Source organism: Panicum virgatum, chromosome 8N (genome assembly GCF_016808335.1).
Source record: "Panicum virgatum strain AP13 chromosome 8N, P.virgatum_v5, whole genome shotgun sequence".
NCBI lineage: Eukaryota > Viridiplantae > Streptophyta > Magnoliopsida > Poales > Poaceae > Panicum > Panicum virgatum.
The window spans coordinates 22901485-22913487 of record NC_053152.1 but is presented as its reverse complement, the minus strand read 5'-3'; the positions used below and the strand labels follow the sequence as shown (position 1 = coordinate 22913487).

At 39.8% G+C, this 12003-nt stretch overlaps 1 long non-coding RNA gene across 1 annotated transcript; it reads right to left on the bottom strand.

Annotated features, from left to right (window-relative positions):
* Positions 1 to 1231: 1231 nt before the first annotated feature.
* On the bottom strand, positions 1232 to 2074 carry LOC120685943. Its single transcript, XR_005679895.1, has 3 exons — positions 1824 to 2074; positions 1489 to 1739; positions 1232 to 1396 (listed from the first exon to the last, which is right to left on the bottom strand). It is a non-coding gene; the product is annotated as an uncharacterized LOC120685943 (long non-coding RNA).
* Between the last annotated feature and the right edge of the window lie 9929 nt (positions 2075 to 12003).

The following is a 12003-nucleotide window of genomic DNA, read 5'->3' as shown; positions in this document are numbered from 1 at the left end:
TTGGAAGGAAAAAATTAGGTTTCGATTTTGTTCTGTATCTGATGATAGAAGTAAAAAGTTGTCAATTCACGAACAACCTAACTAGAAGAGAGCACATTTGGTGAGTTTGTCTGTACTTCTTCAGTACTCATGTTTGATGCAGCCGCCGCCACCTTTGCAAATGCAGCGACATTGTTGTTTGGCTAGACAGCTGTTGGCAGGACAATCTATGAAAGGATACAGACATTTAGATATAGAACCTATGGAAAGAAAGTCATTCAATAACTAGCTTGACTAGTACCTGCTGAGATGGTGCCTATCCATTTGCTGCTTGCATCATTGATAAGAACTCTCGCCTAAGCTCTTCTTTATCAGCCTCCCTTGCTTTGTTAATTTCTTCAATTTGTCTTGCATGTTCTCTCCTTTCGGCTTCCCTGTCAGCTTCCCATGTTGACATTTGTTGTTGTTGCTGCCCAAATGATTCCATGAGCTCAACGTGTTCCTGATGTTGTTGCTCCTCCCTATGAATTTGTTCCTGGCGATCCGCATTCAGCAGCTGCCTTCTAGTTGGGTTTTGTGCCAGGTACCCATTACCATGCAACTTGGTTGATTTGCACTCTGTGACTGCCTTGTATGCCTTCTGGAAAATTTCATTCTTTTTCTTTTGGGTAACGAAGTTTTCCTCTGCATTTGATTCCACCTTAGTAATAAGGCTGCTTTCTTTGTCCTAACATTTACAAGGCACAGATGAAGGAGTTAGTTGAACAAGAAATTGCATGCATTCTATATTTGCATAGACTATATATAGTAATGTATGTACAAATTTAGTGAGAACTCACGTAGACATCCCTAGATTCTTGGTCTTTCCTGTTCCCATCCTTTGTGTGAGTTATAAACCAAAGTTCCATATCATTGGGCTCATCACCAGTTTCTGGGTCTCTCTGATATGCCAAAAACATAATAAATTAGTAATTCATCCTGCAAGAAAGCTTGTAGATGTGCTTCTCCAGTTATTACCTTCTTATAGCTGCGCTGAGCATAAGGATTAGAGCCTGACAAATGTCTGGTCCTTTGTTGGGCTCGAATCCTAGAATTTTGTATGCTCTTTGCCTATAGAATGTCAAGATTTCAACAATAATCTTAATGACTCAGACATAGCCATTTGTATGAATTTGGTATTGTTCAGTAATAGTAACAATGTGGAACAAACCTGGAATTTTGCAGTCCTAAAATACTTCAACAGATTGTGCCATTCAATAATATCTAATTCTTTAGGCTTATGTAGCATTCTCTGGTGGTAGCTGTTGTATGCCTTGGCCGTAGCACTGAAAGTTAAACGCCATCCTTTGTAACGCTCCTTAGCAATGTCCCATATGATTCTCCTTGAATGATCATTATCCTCAATGTCCCACCTAGCCTGTTATATAATTACAAGAACATGCAAATACTATGTGAGTTGTTACATTAGTTTAAAATTGAAATGTATACAGAAGCAAAAATTTTGATTACCAATATATCAGATGCTATTGACTCTTTTACATCTTCATGGACACATTTTCACGTTTTCACTCCAATGAGTGGCGCCCTTTTCCTTGTAAACATTACTATTTCATCAACGAATGAGCGGTAGTTATCACCTACCGGTCCTCCAAGTCTGGAGAAGTCAACTTTGATCTTCTGATTGCCCACCTTGATTCTCTTGGAGATTGCCTTCAAGCCTTTTAGGGGACCACATCCCCTTTTCTGCCCATTTTCTGAGCCTATTCCATGGGAACAAAATGTAATAATAGACACTAAATGACATAATATGCATACACAATTAATTCCTAATAAACACAAGTTACCATTTCCTTGCCCCTATGTCCAACGCCGAGCATGAGATGGTGGCTGCACTGGAGGTGTTGGGTTGCTGTCTTGACTGGAATGTATATGAATGGTAGGATTCAAATACGCATCTGCAGACAATTTTGTCACATGATGAGCTAGCATAATTTGAAGTCTGACAAAGAATGGTAATTTGTTTGACAATTAGGAGAGGGATATTACTGATGTCATCAAGTTTTCCTTCAACCCCCAACCATTCTTGGTATGTCTTGATTGTGCCCTCCCTGTATATGTCTTGAAACTCTGAAAAAGGATCCATAATATCAATCATGAGTGAATTGCAAAATCCATGTGTGTGTGTGTGTGTGTGTGTGTATATATATATATATATATATATATATATATATATATATATATATATATACATTGGGCTTTACCATAACTCACCCATGATGGCTTGGTTCCTTGTATGCATATAAGCTAGCCAATCTTTGTATGCATCTAATTCAGATTCTTGCACTTCTTCTTCTTCATCATGATCTGAGGAAACTCTATTGGATTTTATTGGTGTTATGGCCACAGATGGGTCTGCTATTGGATTCTTTGACAAAACTATTCTGACCTCCCTCTCTTCCTCGTTACTCTTTATCATTGTATCTACATCAAAATCGAACTTGATCTCATTAAGTGCTGCTTCCGCAGGAGCTTCAGCACTTTTCTTCTTGTAGTACATGTAGTCCCTGGACCGATACTTCAATTTTGATTTCATTGATGTTAAGTTACCTATCGTGATTTGACCCAAGTAAGCTCTATAGGTCTTAACACGTTCTTCTCCCTCCTCACTCCCCTTGCAAATGACCTACATGATTCATCTATCATCTATTCTGCGTATTCATCGGTGGCATTTCAATTATTTGCAGTAATTTGCAGTAAATCGCGTGCACAAATAATGCATGAAATCTATGGTAGCAGTGCTTGCACAAATGCATGAAATCTAGGGTGGCAGTAGCAGGGTATAATCGAAAGGGGAAACAACGTACCTGGTCTCGGTCTCGTCCTGCAACGAAGGTAGCAAATATTCTGGATCTTGGCCGTCGTCGCATGCATCTTCGTCGGCCGAATATTGTGATGCTCTTTGGGACAAAGCTGACCCAAAGGGCGAAGTCGTCGCCCTAGGCCTGCTGGAGATGGGAGCTCCATCAGTCGCCATGCCAGAGGTTGGTGTGAACATTGGAGGTAGCATCACCGACACCGACGCAGGTGTGTGCAGTGTTTTCGACGAGGAAGGGGTCCCCCTTGCCGCCTCGCTCGACGTCGACATCCTCTTCGCCTGTGTGGTGGAAGGCGAGAACCAACTCGGCGGCACCTGTCGTCGACTAACCCTAACTGACCGATCTAGATTGGTTTTGCGAGGGGATTAGGGAGGGAAATACACACGAGTAGTAGTCAAATAACGTGGCATTTCGCAACAATGTGGGCCCAGTGATGGTAGCGTGGTAGTTTGGCGTTTTCTTAAAAATTTCGAATGGAAAAACTAGCGCCACTTTCCAAATCGTTGGCTACAAAATTTTTGGAACGCTTGGCGTATTTGAGGAGTGCGTTTTCATGTGTCCCGCTGATGTGCGGGTCCCACTCTGTTTAATTTATATTTGTAAAGACGATTGATTGAACTTTATCAAGTTTTATTAATAACATTTCTATATAAATTAAACTAGTTAACTAGTTAACTATTTAACTGAACCCAAATCACACAAGATCATCCAGAATAACAAGATCATCCAGAATAACATTCTTCTAGATCACACAAGATCATCCAGATAGACAGTACCAGAATAGCATGCATCACAAAAATTTAGTACCAGAGTAACATGCATCACACAAATTAAGTAACCAACTAAGGATAGGCAACTAGTGCATACGATATATGAGGACTGAGTTTACACATAGGCTTCCTGAGCCATGAGGACACCAGACTAATTAAGGATCACAAACATGATCCGCATTGACAAAATTAAGTTCAGAGACACATGGACCAAAGACACAACTTCAGAGACATGCTTCGAGTTTATTTGCTGAACTTCTTGAAGTTTCGCCCGAGAGCACGCCGAACGGCTTCAAGTGAAGGACCATCACCTGATAGGATCTAAGAACCTCTTGTCTTCGTCATCCCTCTCCTCATTGAATTCCTGATATTAACTGAAATCCTGTTAACTAAAAGAAAGCAGTAAACTGAACTGTCAGAACAATTGAATTCCTGATGTTAACTGAATTACTCAATGCCTTTTTTGGTTCATCTAGTCTGCAAGATCTTCATCAAAATATATCACCACACACAGATAACCAACCTGCATTGCTACCTTAGATACAATAATCGCACGGTACTGGCTTTAAGAAGATTGCACTTTTATAGGGCGGGCACGTAATCACACTGTCGTGGGTCCCGCCTGTCGGTGACAAACAAAATTACGCTTCCATATTGAGAACACGTAAAGCAGCCATTATTATCAATTTCAAATGTTTGCCACAGCTTCAATTTTGAACAAGTGTAGTTATAAATTAATTATGTTGTTTGCATCATGCTCCTTAACAAATCCAACCTTATACAACTTAAAACAATTGTTGAGTCCATATTTTCCATGAATGTGTTAGGAAGGATGAGTACATCCTTATGGCTCTTTGTGCTGTTGTGGTACGATACTTGACCAGGTATCCAAGTCTTGCTTCTTTGACAAGGTTAATGACAACTAAAATGAGTAGTGGGGTATAAGATGTCCATACTCCCAAAAGGTACTTGTCAATTTTTGTCTCTATCGGAGACTGGTGAGCAAAGATCATGTTTGTCAAAAAATGTTAGAAATCAAACTCATATTCTACAATAAAAACTAGTGCACCTGGTGGATAATGTAATTCTACAAAGTTAGAAAAAAACACATGATTTTGGCCTACGTATGGGAAATCTATACTTGTTTAAAGTTTTTGCTTTGGATTCAATCCAAATATAATAAGCGTCGTTAAGAACCGATAAAGAATAGGTGAATAACTGGCACCGACAGATGGGACCCGAATTTCAGTCACAAACACGATATAGATTTGTGTCACCGATAGGTAGGACCCACATTTGTATGCAGAATGTGTATTTTTAATAGCACATTAAATTAAAATAAATTTTAAAACTTGGTGGAGACAGGGTTCGAACCTATGTCTCGAAAATGAGAATGTACTGTGCAAACCATTGTGCCACTCGGTGTTTTGATAACAAGGTCCTGTTTTTATCTTTTTATTTGTTGCTTTGCTGATTCGTACTAAAAAACATGTCTATATTCCACAATTCTTGACGAACTCAGGTGATATGCAAAAAACAAGAACAAGTTTCACAAATGGAAATTATACCAGAAGTTGCCTTCTGCTGTCTCATTTTCACATTTGGGACCCATCATTAGTAAGTGACACAATGGAAATTCACAAATGGAGAAAGACACTGGTCCACTGTGGTATAATTCCATTTTCACTCAAAAACTATTGACAGCAATACTGATATAATTATGACACTCAAGAACACAACCATTCACAAATAGTTAAAAGATATATATTATAACGACAAAAGGAACGTAAATTTCATAAGGTGCAACAATAGTGCCAATACAATAGTTGTCCATCAGGCAGAACCACATTTCTAAAACGACGTCTAGATCTCCTAGGTATAGAACATAAAATCTAGTTTGTCATAGAATGTTAGAAATCAAACTCATATTCTACTATAAAATCTAGTGCACCTGGTGGATAATGTAATTCTACGAAGTTAGAAGAAAAACACATGATTTTGGCCTACGTATGTGATGTAAACGCGGCCCGATCTTCCGAGAGGTATGGTAAATTCGATTGATAGAGTATGTGACGTTGACGATCCGACTTCTAATCAGACATGAATTCGAAGCCTACAACCGTTACACCACCGCTCTGCTGGTTATCAACCAAGCACAACTTGATTGACCTCGCCGAGAAGGCTTTTCCTGCAAGCGAATTGAAGGACACAAGCAAGAAGATATAAGCACGCAATTTGATAATTGCAGATATAGATTAAGCGAATCACACGAGGGGTTCAAGAACTCGATTCCAAAGGACTAATCGGCACAGTGGAGGAGATCAAGAACGGGGGCCTTGGATCAATGTATAAGGACTTGTCGCCACAGATACAACGATGCAATCTCTGTTTCTCGAAGGAAAACACAAGAACTAAACAAAACTCTCAACCCTAATGTGGTGGTGGCTGCTGGTTATATGAGTGTTGGGGCGTGCATAACTCCCTAGCCACGTACATCATGTACCCCAACACGATAGACGGGCCAACAACCCAAAAGATGGTGTTGCAGCAAATTGACAGATTCTGGGCATTCACTTGTTTCGATGATTCCTGTCAAATCCTCATTAATTTGGGCCTCAAACCAGTTCCATTGGAAGCTTGTTGAAATTATCTTTCCATCCATATAAAGAGCACCCAAAACGGACTCCGTATGCAGCCTGGGCGTTGATTTTGGTGCAGACTGCTCCTGGACTCCGAAGCAGACTCGAACTCGACTTGGATTGGGCCTCCAACCCGGCTTGGCTGCCCTTGCTGGTCCACCACGCCTCCAAACTCCTCCCCAACATCCTCATCATCATCTCCAAGGTTTCTAACAATAATTAAATCATTAGGTAGTAATTTATTCTCAAATTCAGATGACAAATTTATTTGAAACGAGCTCACCTTATAATCAATGGTCGTATCCGAAGGTGTCATGCCCTCATCATCCTCCCCTTCTTGAAAGAAAAGCCGTCCTTGGCGCCGATTGTACTCGAAGCTGATCCTGTAGGCTACTTGATCCGAATCCACTTGGGCTTTGTCAATACTATCCTGCAAAAAATTAGTACTAACAAAAGGCAACATAGGAATAGATGGCGTATGAATATCAATAGTATCGGATCCACTTAGTTGATTACAATCTTGAACAATAAAAGGAGAATTCAGATTTGCACAAATGTAAACCCGATGTATCAAATATTATCCTTTGTTGTTATATTTGCCACTAACATGATATGTATGTTTAGACAACCATGGCAAATCAGCATACATAAAAAGTTTCTCCTTTAAATTACTTAGATTACACAAAACATCAAATTCAATGTAACCCAAGATATGTAAAGAAGACAACAATTTCATCTCATCTGTATCACTAGCAACATGAATCACATTTTTAAATTCAGCAGAAACATGTGGTTCAGTGCTCTCATGTTCATGATCAGGTAAGTTATCTTTATCACAGGAAATATGAAGCAAATCATCTTGTGACAAAGGTAAATCAAAGTTGGTTCCACTAATAGTTGCTTTGTCATAGCATGATTGGTGGAAAAATTTAGCACATCAAGAGAATTCTCACCTTCCGTGAGTGTTGCAGCAGTAGTAATAGGTGCATTGTGAAGTGATGGTTCTGAACTTGCACATGATGATGTGAGCTCCTCATTTTCTTCCATGTTGTTCTTGTCCTCTTGCTTTTGATCAGCATCTTGCAAAAGATTAGGCGTAGCAAGAGAAACAACAATGGACTGATCCTCTATGTTTTGTACCTCATCATATGAATTCAGAGCAGGAGGTGGATTAACAAAGGTTTCACGCATAAGAAGTTTCATATCTATCCAAGTTTGGGTTTATCTGAAGAATTTAAGGAATCCCACCAAACTAAAGCTGAGTGTCGCAAAACACTAGCTACATTTTTTATCTTCCTCCTTGGACACATGCAACAAGTTGCAAATATGTTATCTATAGTAATTTCCCACTCCAAGTACGCATCAGCACCCACACCATCATATGTCGGTGGATATGAAGAACCTGTCATTGTTAGAAGACAGCGAAAGACAACACAAAAGTATTATCCCTATCAACTAGCAACTACTGGGGGGTGGTGAAAGTGGAAATGCAAAATCTCAAGCGGCTTACCACCGTCTTGCAAGTGTTCTTACCAAAGCCAACAGGCGGCACAATCAGTTGTCAAGCTTGGGTGTAATAGTTGCAAAGTGAACTTGTACTGACATAAGTCTGTATGTGGAGTTTTGGGTAGGCACAATATGGTAGCAAGGAATATCAATAATTTAATTCAGAATTGCAAGACTAAAAATTAGTCCCAAGCTAGTCTATGTTGCTGGCCTAAACTCGTCTAAGATTTAGATCAAGCAAGCAATGGGTACAACTTCGGAAGGGACTCAAAGGATGCAACCACTTCTGAATTTTTTTTCTTCGTCTTTTCTTTTCTTTTTTTTGGTGCGGCTTTTTCTTCTCTTTTTTTTTGCACCTCTATGCCTTTTCTCTTTTATCCCTTTTTTTTGTTCCTTTAGCCGACTAAAAAACAAAATCCACAAAGGAAGGTATAGCTGCGCAGCAACCAAAACAATTGGCTCAAAAAGACACACGCACCAAACTGATCAGGCGAGGCTTCCTGTGACAACTAACAAACTGATCTAAAAATATAATGAGGTATACGTGTGCACAGGAAAAGCACCGTGGGACTTGAACACAAAAATCTAATAGGAATTAAAGGGTTCCTACAACAACACGATGGGGTGATCTGCCAACACACGGACTGAACACGACTCAAACTAAACAAGACTAGATCAGACACGGCAACATGATGACATACTAAGGGACTAAAATTCAGAAAAGCAATCTGAAAAGAAAAAAATTGCAGCGGCACAAAGGGGTTATATCAATAATTCAATTCAGAATTGCAAAACTGAAAAGTAGTCCCAAGCTAGTCTATGTTGCCGGCCTAAACTCGTCTCAGACTTAGTTCAAGCAAGCAATGGATACAACTTTGGAAGGGACACATAGGATGCAAGCACTTCTGATTTTTTTTCTTCTTCTTTTCTTTTCTTTTTTTTTGGTGCAGCTTTTGTTCTTTTTTTTCAGCACCTTCAGCCTTTTGTTCTTTTCTCTTTTTTTTTAATCTGAACTGCTGCAGAAAAATAAGTGCTATAACAAACACCAATTCTGTTTAGAATACTACGACCTCGGTATAACAGATGTATTTTTAAATTCGTAGCTCCTGTTGATCTGAAATTTCTAAAGATTAAACTAGACAAAAATCTTGATCTAACCCAACTGGAATCAAGTCAATCAGAGGTCTACAACTCTGGATATAAAAATAACAAAATCGCTGTTCAGATTGCGATACGACACTAGCACAAGACACGTTTTAAACAAGCAACACAATGACACAACGTGGGACTAAAATTTAGAAAAGCAAACTGAACCGAAAAATTGTAGGGCACAAACGGGTTATAGGACAGCAGAAACAAAATTTTTAGTGCTTTTTGTGGACTATGGGTGATGAACAAAAACGAATCTAGGGGGGGCACGAAAATATACCTCACGGTAAACCTGACTCTGATACAACTTGATGAAGACACGGCCCGATCTTCCGAGAGGTAGGGTAAATTCGATTGATGGAGTACGTGACGTTGGCGATCTGACTTCTAATCAGACACGAATTCGAAGCCTGCAACCGTTACACCACCGCTCCCCTGGTTATCAACCAAGCACAACTTGATTGACCTCGCCGAGAAGGCTTTTCCTGCAAGCGAATCGAAGGACACAAGCAAGAAGATATAAGCACGCAATCTGATAATTGCAGATATGGATTAAGCGAATCACACGAGGGGTTCAAGAACTCGATTTCAAAGGACTAATCAACACAGTGGTGGAGATCAAGAACGGGGGCCTTGGATCAATGTATAAGGACTTGTCGCCACAGATACAACGATGCAATCTCTATTTCTCGAAGGAAAACACAAGAACTAAACAAAACCCCTAAACCCTAGTGTTGGGGCATGCATAACCCCCTAGCCACGTCCATCATGGACCCCAACACGATACACGGGTCAACAACCCAAAAGATGGTGTTGCAGCAACTTGACAGATTCTGGACGTTCACTTGTTTTGGCGATTCCCGTCGACTCCGAATGAATTTGGGCCTCAAACCAGTGCCATTGGAAGCTCCTTGAAGTTATATTTCTATCCACATAAAGAGCATCCAATACGGACTTCGTATGCAGCCTGGCGTTGATTTTGGTGCGAGCTGCTCATGGACTCCGAAGCTGACTCAAACTCGACTTGGATTGGGCCTCCAACTCCGCTTGGCTGCCCTTGCTGGTCCACCACGCCTCCAAACTCCTCCCAAATGTCCTCCTCATCATCTCCAAGGTTTCTAACAATAATTAAATCATTAGGTAGTAATTTATTCTCAAATCCACATGACAAATTTATTTGGAACGAGCTCACCTTATAATCAATGGTTGTATCCGAAGGTGTCATGCCCTCATCATCCTCCCCTTCTTGAAAGAAAAGCCGTCCTCAGCGCCTATTGTACTCGAAACTGATCCTGTAGGCTCTTTGATCCGAATCCACATGAGCTTTGTCAATACTATCTTGCAAAAGATTAGTACTAACAAAAGGCAGCATAGGAATAGATTGCGTATGAATGTCAATAGTATCGGATCCACTTAGTTGATTACAATCTTAAACAACAAAAGGATAATTCAGATTTGCACAAATATAAACCTGATATATCGAATATTGTCTTTTGTTGTTATATTTGCCAATAACATGATTTGTATGTCTAGACAACCATGGCAAATCAGCACACATAAAAAGTTTCTCCTTTAAATTACTTAGATTACACAAAACATCAAATTCAATGTAACCCAAGGTATGTAAAGAAGACAACAATTTCATCTCATCTGTATCACTAGCAACATGAATCACATTTGTAAATTCAGCAAAAGCATGTGGTTCAGTGCTCTCATGTTCATGATCAGGTAAGTCATCTTTATCACAGGGAATATGAAGCAAATCATCTTGTGACAAAGATAAATCAAGAGTTGGTCCCACTAATAGTTACTCTGTCATAACATGATTGGTGCAAGAATTCAGCACATCAAAAGAAGCCTCACCATCCATATGTGCAGCACCATGAGCATTACCTTTGCTCTCAATTTCAGTGGGAGTAATAGGTGATTTGTGAAGTGATGGCTCTGAATTTTCACATGAGGATGTGAGCTCTTCATTTTTGTCCATGTCATCCGTGTCCTCTTGCTTTTGTTCAGAATCCTGCAAAAGGTCAGGTGGTGCAAGAGATACAACAATGGGCTGATCCTCTAAGTTATGTACCTCGTCATATGAATTTAAAGTAGGAGTTGCATTAACAAAGGTTTCTCGCATAAGAAGTTTCATATCATTCCAAGTTTGAGGTTTATCTGAAGAATCTAAAGAATCCCACCAAACTAAAGCTGAGTGTCGTAAAACACTGGATGCATTTTTTACCTTTCTCCTTGGACACATAAAGCGAGTAGCAAATATGTTATCTATAGCAATTTCCCACTCCATGTACTCATCAGCACCAATGCCATCATCAGTTGGTATCAGTTTCTGGGTTGCTCACGGTGCATTTGGATTTTTATTTCAATGGCTAATTTGACATTGCTCAAGGAAGTTAAATCTTTACCAAAGCTGTCTCTAGCATCTAGTCATCTGGAGTATTTTGAATGGGAAGAAAATCTGGATGATTTCTTCTATTATCATCGACTCTTAGAAATATCTTACGCAGAAGAGACTCCAGCTAACGATATTTTTTATTGGTGGATTGATTATGACAAAAAGTTTTCTTGTGAGACATGGAGGGGTATGAAGGCTGTGCTGCAAGACCTTTTTCTTTCTCCATTTGGAAGGAAAATTGTAGCTGAAGCTTATGGTTCAACATCTCGAACCACTAAGCCAATTGATAGTTCTAAGCACCTAAATAAAGCAGATTCTCAGTTGTGGCCGAAGGTTGAAGTACACGAACCAACAATTGTGCATGAGCGTGCTGATTTTTCTGTTACATCGGAGCTGCATAGTAGTGCTTCTTCTTGTGATTCACAATCTGTAATCAATATTGATGATACAGATGATGCATCAAATGGCTTATCTATGATGGCACGAGAGGTACATAGTGATGGTACTGCTGTTTCGGTGAAGGGGCAGCGTTCGGTGAAGGGGCAGCGGTCCAATATATTTCAGTCAGAGTGCCACATTCACGACAAGGTTTGCAAAATGATTATTGATGGTGGCAGTTTTGCTAATGTCAATAGTTCGGATTTGGTGAATGCACTATCTTTGTCTACGCGGAGGCTTCC